This window comes from Rana temporaria, chromosome 4 (assembly GCF_905171775.1).
Source record: "Rana temporaria chromosome 4, aRanTem1.1, whole genome shotgun sequence".
Taxonomy (NCBI): domain Eukaryota; kingdom Metazoa; phylum Chordata; class Amphibia; order Anura; family Ranidae; genus Rana; species Rana temporaria.
This window is the reverse complement of record NC_053492.1, coordinates 422,961,389-422,975,346: the sequence shown is the minus strand read 5'-3', so window position 1 is coordinate 422,975,346 and position 13,958 is coordinate 422,961,389. Positions and strand designations below refer to the sequence as shown.

At 45.4% G+C, this 13,958-nt stretch overlaps 1 protein-coding gene and 1 pseudogene across 2 annotated transcripts in view; one reads left to right on the top strand and one right to left on the bottom strand.

Annotated features, from left to right (window-relative positions):
* Window positions 1-13,958, top strand: part of DISP1 (dispatched RND transporter family member 1) — a 100,213-nt gene that overhangs the window by 34,169 nt on the left and 52,086 nt on the right. Inside the window, exon 1 of one of the 2 annotated variants that reach the window (XM_040351372.1) lies at window positions 1,246-1,595. The exons of the other annotated variant lie outside the window; for it this stretch is intronic. The gene's annotated coding sequence lies outside the window, so the exon portion shown is untranslated. Of the gene's footprint in view, window positions 1-1,245; window positions 1,596-13,958 lie in introns of those variants that run through there. 2 annotated transcript variants of the gene reach the window in all.
* LOC120938520 lies at window positions 5,672-5,803 on the bottom strand (annotated as a pseudogene).

Sequence of the window (13,958 nt, the reverse complement as noted above, 5' to 3'; positions counted from 1 at the left end):
TGGAAAGTCTGAGGGCTTTCACACTGGGGCACTGCGCTGGCAGGACATAAAAAAAAAAGTCCTGCAAGCAGCGTCTTTGAGGCACCGCTAATAAAGTGCCCCTTCCCATTGAAATTAATGGGAAGCGCTGCCAAAGCTTTGTGGACATTGTTATTTTAACCCTTTATTCGTCCGCTAGCGGGGGTTAAAAGCGTCCTGCTATTGCCTGAAAAACGCCGGTAAAGCGCTGCTAGTTTTAGTGCTTTACCAGCTTTTTTCGGGCGCTGGCAGTGTAAAAGGGCTCTAAGGAGTGTCTATGGGAATGTTTGACTATTCTTCCAGAAGAGCATTTGTGAGGTCAGGCACTGATGTGCATGAGAAATTCTGGCTCGGTCTCCGCTCTAATTTATCCCAAAGGTGTTCCATAAGGTTGTAGTCAGGACTCTGTGCAGGCCAGTTAAGTTTCTCCACCCCTAAACTCGCTCATCCATGTCTTTATAGATCTCGCTTTGTGTACTGCTCCAAATCATTTGGTGGAGGGGGATTATGATGTGAGGTTTTTTATCAGGGGTCGGACTTGACCCCTAAGTTCTATTGAAGGGAACTCTTAAGGCGTCAGCCTACCAAGACATTTTAGACAATTTCATGCTCCCAATTTTGTGGGAACAGTTTGGGGACAGCGCCTTCCTGTTCCAACATGACTGCGCACCAGTGCACAAAGCAAGGTCCATAAAGACATGGATGAGCGAGTTTGGGGTGGAGGAACTTGACTGGCCTGCACAGAGTCCTGATCTTATCCTGATAGAACACCTTTGGGATGAATTAGAGTGGAGACTGTGAATCAGACCTTCTCATCCAACATCAGTGCCTGATCTCACAAATGTGCTTCTGGAAGAATGGTCAAACATTCCCATAGACACTCCTTAACCCTGTGGACGGCCTTCCCAGAACATTAGAAGCTGTTATAGCTGCAAAGATGGGCCAACTCAATATTGAACCCTACAGACTAAGACTGGGATGCTATTACAGTTCATGTAAAGCAGGCGTCCCAATACTTTTGACAATATAGTTTGTGTAATTTAGCAGTGTACTTGAAGTTTAGCTTTAAAGCCTGTGATGACTATGGCTGCTTTAGTAAATAGACGGCAGACTTGCCGCCGCAAGTTTAGAGAGCCGGGATTGGATGAGCGGCGTCGGCGTCCCAGCCCTGGGAGAATTATGAACTGCTCTCACATAAAAGGCAGAAAAGAACACAAAGCAGCTCTATGGAAGCAGGAAGAGTCAGGCAATGGCTTGTCACCTCTCTATCCTGACTTGGTGACCTTGTGCTCCACTCCTGCCACTCCAGCTGTTACCACTAAACACATGGCCCCTGGGGGGAGACCAGAAAGGGGGCGTCTCTCTGCTCTGTGATTGGCTGCCTCTGATCAGAGGACCCCCCTCCTCCTTCCTTTCCCAGTCCTGGGATCCAGCATGTTCTTATCATTCAGTGCACAGAGTGCAGCCTTGGAGGGAGACTCATCCATGTGCAGCTGTGACCATGCCAGGGAAATGCCCCATAGGATAACACTGTGCTGGGCAGGCTGATGACTTTCCTGCCATTCCTGATGCTGAAGGTACAGCTGGTTTTATGTCTTCTTTTGTTACTTGAATCTTTGCATTGAGAGGCGCAGGTCAGGTCTCTGAATCCATGCAGACTGAGCGAAAGTTCCACCAATATACTCTGAGATCTGTCCATTGATTTCTCGGAAATCATATATGTAGGATGATTACGTATACGTTTTGTGTGTGTGTGTGTGTGTGTATGTATGTATGCATGCATGTGTGTGTGTATGCATGTGTGTGTGTGTGTGTGTGTGTGTGTGTGTGTGTGTATATGTATGTATGTATGCGTGTGTGTGTGTGTGTGTGTGTGTGTATGTGTGTGTATATGTGTGTGTGTGTATGTATGTATGTATGTGTATATATATATATATATATATAATTTATACATTTTTTTTTTTTTTAGACACGCACACACAATTATTATATATATATATATATATATATATATATATATATATATATAATATAAAATTGTGTGTGCGTGTCTAAAATAAATAAAGAATAAATGTATTATATATATATATATATATATATATATATATATATATATATATATTAGACACGCGCGCACACAATAAAAAAAAAATATATATATATATAATTTATTATGTGTGTGTGTGTGTATATAATATATTTAATATATACAAAAATGTAATAGAAAAAACACAACACACTTTTTTTATATATATATATATATATATATATATATATATATATATATATATATATTAAAAAGTTGTGTGTTTTTTTTAACAATGGTTTGTACAACTGCTAAAATGACATTTAGTTACATAGGTTAAAAAAAAAAGCAGAAGTCCGTTGAGTTCAACCATTGAAATTTTTTTTTACTGCATCGTCTGCTGGACCGTTGCCGTTCTAATATAAAGTTATTCATTGATGTAACTTGATTCTTATTTGCGAAATGTAATCTTGGTCTCTCTTATATGATGGGTGGATGAGAACAGGAAAGATTGGTAGTCAACTGTTTTGCAGTGTGTGTGTGATATAGATGGGGAGATATATTATAGTGTGTGTGATACAGATAGATATCTGTGTGTGTGTGTGTGTGTGTGTGTGTGTGTGTGTGTGTTTTATTTATATTATATATATATATATATATATATATATATATATATATATATATATATATATATATATATATATATATATATATAATATAAATAAAACACACACACACATCTCTATCTCACACACTATAATATATATATATATATATATATATATATATATATATATATATATATATATATATATATATATATATATATATATATATATATATATATATATATATATATATATATATATATATATATTATTTATAGAGATTTGGATTGATGCCATAGACTGGGAGATGAGAGATGTAGAAATAGCTGGAGAGAAAAGATTTAAAGCAACGAATTGTTGGTTAGTGCGGTTTATTCTTTGCGTTGGACGCGATGGATTAAAGCTCGCCGTACACGTGTAGATTTCTCCTCTTTCGCACCCCTGGGCTGAATGAAAGACATTTGTTGACTCCTTCATCCATGCTAAACGACAAGGATAGTGGAATCCCCACTGACAGCTATTGTATGCAGCAGCAGCTGAATACACGGAGAGTGCTTGCGTCTGATTGGCTGCAGGCACGGTTTGCTCCAAAAATTGTAAGTTGATCTATTGATCGAGCGGAGCCGCTGAGATATCGGTTGATCCAGCAAGAATCTGACAAAATCTGAACTGTTTATATTAGAATTGTTCTAATGACTAATCAATCGGATCTTTCAGTTGATCATTCGTTGCAACCAAACTGATCGAGTTGAATATTATTAATATTATTATTATTTAAGGTACTTGTATAGCGCTGTCAATTTACGCAGTGCTTTACATATACTTTGTTCATTCACATCAGTCCCTACCCTCAAGGAGCTTACAATCTAAGGTCCCTGACTCACATTCATATACTAGGGCTAATTTAGACAGAAGCCAATTGACCTAGCAGCGTGACTTTTGGAGTATAACATTTTTCTTAGCAAATGTAGATAAATCCATTCGGTGGCTTTGGCGAGCTCTTGATCAGTTTCAAGCCAAACAGCCATGCTGGAATTTTCTCAGTCTCTTCTAAACAGTCAAATGTGTGTGGGTGTGTATCGGATCGGAATACAATGATGCTTCTGATTGTATTTTCGATCAATATTTTCAATTGATCACAAAGTGCAGAACCGTACCGTGTATAATGCTTCGTTCAGTATTTAAATCGATGAAGGATCTCTGCTGTGATCTTACCTAGGTCAATCACAAATTGCTGGGTATATGGTCCCCATAAGGCTGGATTCACACCTATGCATTTTCGTGCTTTACACATTTTGCAGATTTGCACTACAGAACTTGTTCCATAGGAAACCGTGTTAAATGGACTGTAGTGCAAATCTGCAAAAGGTGTGAATCCAGCCTAAAACTCAAAGCTGAAGTTTTTAAAGATTAAAGCGGGGGTTCACCCCCAAATTTTTTTTAACATTACATTCAGCCGAGTTGTCAGAATGACAATCGGCTGTTTTTTTTTTATTTTATCCTGGTACATACCGTATTTTCACCGCCGCTTCCGGGTATGTCTTCTGCGGGACTGGGCGTTCCTAATTGATTGACAGGCTTCCGACCGTCGCATACAGTGCAATACGAGTTCCCGAAAGAAGCCGGACTTCGAGTCGGCTCTATACGGCGCCTGCGCACCGACGTTCGTCTTCTTTCGGCAACTCGTATGCGACGGTCGGAAGCCTGTTAATCAATTAGGAACGCCCAGTCCCGCAGAAGACATACCCGGAAGCGACGGTGAAAATACGGTATGTACGGGGATAAAATTTAAAAAAACGCCGATTGTCATTATGACAACTCGGCTGAATGTAATGCTAACATTTTTTTTTTTTTTTTTGGGTGAACCCCCGCTTTAAGGAAAAAAAATACACTTGTAGTGCCCCTCCCCTGCATCACAAGTGTTAAATGCTCCGGAGTGGGGGCATTGAAGATGATCCAAGTACTTTTTTTGTAATGTTTGCAGTGGGGGAAATTTGCTCTTTATATGATGCATTGACTTTCCATCAAAAGCATTTTCGAACCCGTAGAAGCAAATGTTAACACAGAAATGTGTGCATTCTACTTTCATGGGTGTTTGATGTATCCAGACATAAGGAAAAGTCGCATTAAATCTGCATTACTGTGAAGAAATACTGGAATATCGGCGCTTGCATAGATGGAAATGCGCAGATGTGCGTATTCAGTGTTCTAATGCAAAGCCATGAATGGACTCTACCCATCTTGTAGGGGCCACGTTTGCCAGTGCGGAGAAAATGAATAAAATAAACTTTTGATTCTATCACCGTTCCTCAACTGTTCATGAGTTATCGCTGTCCGCTCTGCAGCTGCTTTTTTTTTTTTTTTTTATGCGTTCACCCACGCCCCCCAATGACACATTTTCCCCAGTCTCAGGAAAACTTGTACCAGGGTTGCCAGCTTACTTGACTATTCATTTGTAAAGACTGGACAGTAATACCAAACATTGGTGGGGCCGTATTCTGGGACCCCAAATGTCTCTTATTTAATAAACCAGTTTAGGCCACAAGAATCTGATGGCTTACTATAGGTTAATATTAAACGCATCCGTTTAAATATTCTATCTTGCATTTACTTGGTGTCATCACAGCTAAGATGGGGCTGTTTGTACATTTTAGCTTCTATTGTAGAGTTTAGGGTTTCTGACTCCAAGCTGTCCCAACGTGTTACACAATATTTTCTCAATGTGTATTATGTTATCTTTTCGAACCCCTGCTACATTTACTAGTGTCTAAATGATCATTTTTATTTGTTTTTGTAACGTTGGCTTTTCTTCTCCTCCTTTCCTTTTAAGTGGCTTGTAAATGGCGCTCTGCTGAGGTCACAGGAGGGTGTCTAAAGCCATCAGTGATTATCTGCAATGTGTGAAGTGGGGTCCTGTTGTTTAGCAATCTATCAGATACAATGCTTTTTGTTTTTTTTAACACTTCAGCTCTCTCACCTCACTCAGGACCAGACCCATTTTTGGAAAAAAAAATGTTATCAGGGAAATGCGAACGCAGTGCCCCACTACCTCAAATGATGCAGTTGGGGAAATCGCAGGGGTCAGCACAGCCGGAGTGCAATGGCTTAGCCTCGCCCTTGGCGCATTACCAACTCTACACTCCCATCGTATTCTGGATTTCCCTAACCTTTTGCTCTGTGATAATGGTTACCAGGACGGGTAGAGAACATAAATCTACCTAGATGGCATTAAAAGGTTACATAGGTTCTAACCCTTACCAACAATATCCAAAACAAACAAAAGTTATGACTTGACATACACTTAAAAGTGGTTGTAAATCCTTCCATATACACAGTACAGTGTATCCAAAGAAAAAGAACTTGCTGCTCCAGGTGAGACAGGAAGGAAGCCTGATGATTTCACGGGTGCCCACCCGTGTCGCCTCCGCGTACGACCAACAATTAAAGAGATGGCTGCACTCCAAGATCAATCAAAATTCTTTAAAGCGGATGTGCGCTCAAAAAAAAAAAAAAATTAAAAGCCAGCAGCTACAAATACTGCAGCTGCTGACTTTTAATATTAGGACACTTACCTGTCCTGGAGTCCAGCGATGTCCGCAGCAGAGGACGAGCGATCGCTCGTCACCCTGCTGCTCCCCCCTCCATCTACGGTGAGGGAACCAGGAAGTGAAGCGCTCCAGCTTCACTGCCCGGTTCCCTATGGCGCATGCGCGAGTCGCGCTGCGCCCGCCGATTGGCTCCCGCTGTGTGCTGGGAGCCGAGTATTCCCAGCACACAACGGGGGACGGACGGGATGTCAGAAAAAACCCGTCTTTTGCCCGTGACGTGTGGCCGGAAGTGGGTGCAAATACCTGTCTGTAGACAGGTATCTGCACCCCCCTCCCCCTGAAAGGTGTCAAATGTGACACCGGAGGGGGGAGGGTGCCGATCAGCGCGACTTCACTTTAGGGTGGAGATCCGCTTTAATTTCCGAACATCCCAAGTGTTACAAACAGACAGGTACACAGTAAAGTGACTGACCTCAGGTGACGCATAGAGATTAAACAAATCTTCCTAGGGAAGTTGTAGCCATTGATCTGCAGCCCTCTCTCCGCTCCAGCTTTTCAAAGTCCAGAATTGTACAACTTTTTATTTTTTTTGGCCTTTAGAAACTAGGGGGCAAATCTGAGTGAGAGCTGATTTGAGGGAATGGATACCCCTCTTCATACAACACTCAGGAACAGAGTTTGGGCTGTCAATCACAGGCTGTGTGCTGAAGCTGCCTCCCCCTCACCTTTTTACTGCTAAGTGTCAGGAAAACTTGTGAGAAGTGACAACAAAGGAGAAAGGCAGCATTTGCAACTTTGTTGCAGAAAGGTGCATGGAGTATGAAGTTCTGGAAAATGTGTTGTGATCGAATGTAGCAATTGCAGAGAACTACAGTAGTGGAAAAGTAAGTGGCCACTGCTGACCTGTCCCTCAGAATATAATAGTTTCCTGGCTGTCATCCTTATCCAATGGCTTTGATGCTTTTGAAGGCACTGACTTGGAAAAAGTATAAATATTAGGAAATCTGACCTTTTTTTTGCAGGTTTGTGCCAGGGCAGCGACTCAAACTATTTGAAGTCGGCTGTAGGCAGGCAACTGGCGTTTTCAGAAGGTCAACAATGGGTGGGGGCTACATTCTTCTCTCAACAAACGTTCCCTATTGACAATGGGGTAGCCTGAAATTTTGGTGGTTTCATATTTTTTTTCGGAAGCCCTTTGCCTGTTTTCTGGACATTGTCTGACCCGGACCACAATAAAAGGCCAATTTTTATATAAAGGGCATGAAACTGTTAATTTAAAAAAAAATAAAAAAATCTTTCTCCCCGTCTAAGGTGTGGAAACCTCCCGTCAGATTTTGGCTCTCTTTTTTTTCTGGCTGCTCGTGAAGGAAATTAAATCATTTTTAAAGTGTGAGAGCTGCTGGCGGGTTGCCGTCTGGAGATGTGAGCTCTGAGGTAACTTTTCTATACATCTGTCCAGGCCGTGTTCTGTGCGCAGATTCTGCGGGATGAAAGAGGCCTGACTCTCGGCCAGAGTTCACTCATACATTTCCTGACAGAAAGGCCCATTCATGGCCGGGGCTGGTATTCAGGCCTCTCTGTGCACAGAACAAACACACGCTCCTCAGACAAACACACAGAGCGCAGTGAAACAACTTCACACTTTCTCGCATTCATCGTTGCCGCGTTCTCAGGGCACGACTTATAATATCGCCACTTGTGGGCTCATTCAGAAAACAAAGTGCAGAGACTCGAAATTCTCCCCCCATATTCCCCTTATTTGACTTGGGTGGACACAAACTACCTTTGCTGTGTTTTAATTGCACTTCAGTCTTTGGGCCTATTCACATATTAACATTTATTGCTGTGTATAATGTGCATTTTTGCCACAGGTTTACACTCGCCGGCCTTAGGTACACGTCGCTAGTACCAGGTTGGACCCCCTTTTGCCTTCAGAACTTCCCTAATTCTTTGTGGCAAAGAGTCAACAAGGTGTTGGAAACCTTCCTCACATTTTGGTCCATATTGACGTGATAGCATCTAGGGCTGCAGCTAGCGATTATTTTCATAATCGATTAGTTGGCCGATTTATTGTTTCGATTAATCGGATAATCTTAAAATTGAGTGTGGTGTACAATTTGGTTAATATGTAAATAATAAAAAAATGCAATTATATTCTTAAATATCCATACGCAGTGGTAAATATAAAAAACCAACTACAGTAATTGTAATGCAGTCTATTTCCTCCACTTTCTCTGGGTTCAGATGCTGATCTTCCCTGCACAGTCTTTAAAGTGATATTTTTTTTTAATTTTTTTAACCAAACTTGTTGTACTTACCTGCTCTGTGTAATGGTTTTGCACAGAGCAGCCCAGATCCTCCACTTCTGGGGTCCCTCACCGATGCTTCTGGCACCTCCTGCCTTCAGAGTGCCTCAATAGCAAGCTGCAAAGTATAGTATAGAGCGCCCGCTATAGCAAGGTAAAAAAGACTTCTGCCTTTAGAACCACTCACTTCCTGCCCAGGACTACATGTCCCATGTGGCATTGCTCCTCACTTTCACTTTCACATTCACTTCACTGCCCGGTTCCCTACAGCGCATGCGCGAGTCGGGCTACACCTGCCGATTTGGCTCCCGCTGTGTACTGTGAGCCGAGTGTTCCCAGAACACAACGGGGGACGGGAGGTGATGTCATGCCCGCAGTCTGCCCGAGACTGTGTGGCCGGAAGTGGGTGCAAATACCTGTCTTTAGACAGGTATCTGCACCCCCCTCCCCCCTGAAAGGTGTCAAATGTGACACCGGAGGGGGGGAGGGTTCCGATCAGCGGGAGTTCCACTTTAGGGTGGAGCTCCGCTTTAATGCATAGGATGCATTAAGGTGATAAAACAGGAAGGTTTACAACCCCTTTAACTCCCCTTTTGTTCCCCATTCTGATGTTCGGTTTGAACTTCAGCAAGTTGTTTTTTCACCATGTCCTGGATCCCTAAATGCATTAAAGCGGGAGTTCACCCATTTCTGTTTTTTTTTCCTCTTTTCCCCATAGCTGGATGCTCGTTTTGTCTAGGGGAATCGGCTATTTGTTATGAGCAGTACTTACCCGTTTTCGAGATGCATCCTCTCCGTCGCTTCCGGGTATGGGTCTTCGGGAGCGGGCGTTCCTTCTTGATTGACAGTCTTCCGAGAGGCTTCCGACGGTCGCATCCATCGCGTCACTAGTAGCCGAAAGAAGCCGAACGTCGGTGCGGCTCTATACTGCGCCTGCGCACCGACGTTCGGCTTCTTTCGGAAAATCGTGACGCGATGGATGCGACCGTCGGAAGCCTCTCGGAAGACTGTCAATCAAGAAGGAACGCCCGTTCCCGCAGCCCATACTCGGAAGCGACGGAGAAGGTGCATCTGGTAAACGGTAAGTACGGATCATATTTTAAAACAAATAGCCGATTCCCCTAGACAAAACAAGCATTAATCTAAGGGGAAAATGTGTTCTCCATGGGTGAACCTCCGCTTTAAGTCGCTGCAATGTGATTCGGCCGATTAGCAACTTGTGTTATCCTAGCAATTGAACAGTTATTAATTATGTTGTATCTGTAATTTATTGTAGAACAGGTTAAAAAGATGAAGAAATAAAATGAATTTCATTCTTGGCGATCTACCAGTCATTGGAAATCGCATGTTTTTTTTTCGTCAACTCTTGGACTGTTTTTGGTGGAGGTTCGGGAGTTATGAGCACTGTGAATGGGTGTCCAAAGGGAATTTATGGTTACACTGCAGCATTATTGCAGACACTAAGGGGCCCGTTTACTTTTTTTGTGATGTGTTAATGCACATTATGTTGCTTTTTAATGTTTATCAGAACGTTGAATGGGCTGTCAGTGCCCCAAAATGGCCTGTCTTGAAAATTTTGACATGCGCCGTTCGTTCGGTCCATCATTTGCATGGGGTCACGGTTCATTTAAATGGATCACGCCCACCATCCACCTACTTTGAATTAGGCGGGCTTACGCCGAATAATTTACGTTACGCTGGCGCAACGTAGGGAGCAAGTGCTTTGTGAATAATCTGCTTTCCTCTCTGTGTTACGTCGGCGTAGCGCATATGAGATGCGCTACGCCGGCAGAAAGATGCGCCGATCTACCTGAATCCGGCCCATATACTATAAAAATTATGTTGATTAGCTACCTGGATGACTCTGAGGTCTCCTAACTCACACACTACAATACACATTATCATAAGTATTAACACACACAGAACACCTTCACACAATAGCAGGAGCCCTCCAGTAGCAGACTATTCGTCTCCTACGTTGTACTGAGGCCAATGTGATCAGCCTTTTCCACTAACATGTATAGTTCTGAATCCAATAAACCAGGAATAGTCTTTGTATTTTTCCCAGGAGATATTGTGAATAAATATTACTGTTCCATTAAGTAGCTGTCAATCGTTTTCCTCAGTCACCCTGTGCCCCTAATAGACACGGGGTGATTTAGGTCCCATTCACGTGGTCGGACCGTTTAGATCCGCCTGTCAGTTTTGTCAGCAGACCTGAACGGCCGCTTCATGCAATTCTATGGAGCGTCGAATGTCAGCGGAGACGTGTCCGCTGACATCTGACCCAATCCGATCCGCCAAAATCAGACGTATGGTGATACGTCCCCATCCGTCCATATCGGATCGGGTGAGATCTGATGAAGGCGGTCATGCTGTCCGTTTTCATCAGATCTCTCCATAGGAGACAGTGGCGCTGCACAAGCCCCTCCCCGCTCATTGAGCAGAGAGGGACTCGTCATCCGCCGGCTCAGCGGAGAGAACTCCCGCTGAGATGGCGGACTCCGTAGCAACAGAGTCCACCTTGTGTGAAAGAGGCCTTAGACATAGGAGGTGCATGGGGAGCTGAAACAAGGGTTTCCCAACCTCTCCAAGGAATTCTGGGTTCCACAGCCCCCCGCCCAAAGTGACTTCCGTCACAGACACAACACCTAATTTTCTTGTCAAATGCTCTTTAAAGAGCAATCCAAACACGGTCACTCTTCAGAGACTAATGCAAGTATTACCGAGCCTTTGGTGCCATTGAAAACCCTTTCCTGCAACACAAGGATGTAGATGCGCTCTGAGGGCCTTTTAACACCTTCTGCTGCTGTAATGCATGGCAAGGCATGTTGAATGCATTAGTATTGTTTGGGGCTATTTTATAATGAATAGCGCCCCCTGATGGACATGCATTGCAGCACACTAAAGTGCAGGCACGTTTTTTTTACACTGCACTGCAAAACCTGTTGCGCTGCTCTGCAATGCATGTTCAGAATGAATGGTATTGCATTATTCCAATGCCTTTTAATGTGTGTAGCTATGCGTTGTGGTAACACACGCGTTACCACAACACGATGGTGTGAATGGGCCCTAAGGGCCTATTTACATTTTTGCAGTGTGTTAAGTGTCCTCTGGAAATATTTTTTATTTTATTTTTTCCAAGAGCTTGCTTTACTTTTTTTTTGTTCCTCCTCCACCCATTAAAGTTCATGGGCTAACAGGTGGCGCCTGGCCTTGGCTGCTGGCTTAGCCGATAGACGGTTATTATGGCATTTTCAAGGAATGTTGTGTATATCCAGATTCCCCAAATGTTTCTTGCCCTTTAATGCAGGCACTGAATTCCCAGCATCCCATTGTGTGTGATTTATATTGTGCTGTGGTTATGTTTTTAATTTCTTAACTCTTTTATGGTGCGGTCTCTTAGTTGCTGGCTGGTAACCAATCCGCTACTAGGTTTTGTCAAAGCTTAAAGAGGAGTTCCAGCTTTGGGAGGAAAACAAAAGTCAGAGGCTACAAATACTGTAGCTGCTGGATTTTAATATAAGGACACTTACCTGTCCAAAGAGCCTGTGATGTCTGCACCCCCAAAGCCAATTCATCCATCGGTTGCAGGCGCCGGCATTGCAAGTAAGGGAAACCGGCCGTGAAGCCTTCAGGCTTCACAGCCGGTTTCCTACTGTGCATGCGTAAGTTGTGCGCCACACACAGGTCCCAGAAGGCAGTGGGGGGGAAGGAGGACCAGATGCAACCGCGGAAGTGATGAACCTTGCCGGGGCAACATAGGACGGCAGTCCCTAGAGGGAAAAAAAGGCAAAAGGGTGCCAAAAAGAGGGGAAAAAAATTAATAAAAAATATCCAAAAACAAGAGGGGGGTGGGGTGGTGTTCAGTAAAACGGAGATGTTTTTTTTGCCTGGAACTCTGCTTTAATTGACCAAGCTGAATGAAGATGAGGGCAGGAGGAGGTGGGGGAACACAGAGGGCAGGAGGAAGGGGGGAGAGGAATAGGGGGCACAAGAGGAGGAGGAGGGGGGGGAGAAAGAGAGGGCAAGAGGAGGAGGAGGAGGGGGGAGAAAGAGAGGGCAAGAGGAGGAGGAGGAGGAGGGGGGAGAAAGAGAGGGCAAGAGGAGGAGGAGGAGGGGGGGAGAAAGAGAGGGCAAGAGGAGGAGAAGGGGGGGAGAAAGAGAGGGCAAGAGGAGGAGGGGGGGAGAAAGAGAGGGCAAGAGGAGGAGGAGGGGGGGAGAAAGAGAGGGCAAGAGGAGGAGGGGGGGAGAAAGAGAGGGCAAGAGGAGGAGGGGGGATAAAGAGAGGGCAAGAGGAGGAGAAGGGGGGGAGAAAGAGAGGGCAAGAGGAGGAGAAGGGGGGGAGAAAGAGAGGGCAAGAGGAGGAGGGGGGGAGAAAGAGAGGGCAAGAGGAGGAGGAGGGGGGAGAAAGAGAGGGCAAGAGGAGGAGGGGGGATAAAGAGAGGGCAAGAGGAGGAGGAGGGGGGGAGAAAGAGAGGGCAAGAGGAGGAGGGGGGAGAAAGAGAGGGCAAGAGGAGGGGGGGAGAAAGAGAGGGCAAGAGGAGGAGGGGGGAAAAAAGAGGGCAAGAGGAGGAGGAGGGGGGAAAAAAGAGGGCAAGAGGAGGAGGAGGGGGGAAAAAAGAGGGCAAGAGGAGGAGGAGGGGGGAAAAAAGAGGGCAAGAGGAGGAGGAGGAGGGGGGAAAAAAGAGGGCAAGAGGAGGGGGGAAGAGAGGGCAAGAGGAGGGGGGAAAGAGAGGGGAGGAGGAGGGGGGAAAGAGAGGGCAAGCGGAGGGGGGAAAGAGAGGGCAAGCGGAGGGGGGAAAGAGAGGGCAAGAGGAGGGGGGAAAGAGAGGGCAAGAGGAGGGGGGAAAGAGAGGGCAAGAGGAGGGGGGAAAGAGAGGGCAAGAGGAGGAGGAGGGGGGGGAGAAAGAGAGGGCAAGAGGAGGAGGGGGGATAAAGAGAGGGCAAGAGGAGGGGGGGAAGAGAGGGCAAGAGGAGGGGGGGAGAAAGAGAGGGCAAGAGGAGGAGGAGGGGGGAAAAAAGAGGGCAAGAGGAGGAGGAGGGGGGAAGAGAGGGCAAGAGGAGGGGGGAAGAGAGGGCAAGAGGAGGGGGGGAAAGAGAGGGCAAGAGGAGGAGGAGGGGGGGAAAGAGAGGGCAAGAGGAGGAGGAGGAGGGGGGAAAGAGAGGGCAAGAGGAGGGGGGAAAGAGAGGGCAAGAGGAGGGGGGAAAGAGAGGGCAAGAGGAGGAGGAGGAGGGGGGAAAGAGAGGGCAAGCGGAGGGGGGAAAGAGAGGGCAAGAGGAGGGGGCAAAGAGAGGGCAAGAGGAGGGGGCAAAGAGAGGGCAAGAGGAGGGGGCAAAGAGAGGGCAGGAGGAGGGGGCAAAGAGAGGGCAGGAGGAGGGGGGAAAGAGAGGGCAAGAGGAGGGGGGAAAGAGAGGGCAAGAGGAGGGGGGAAAGAGAGGGCAAGAGGAG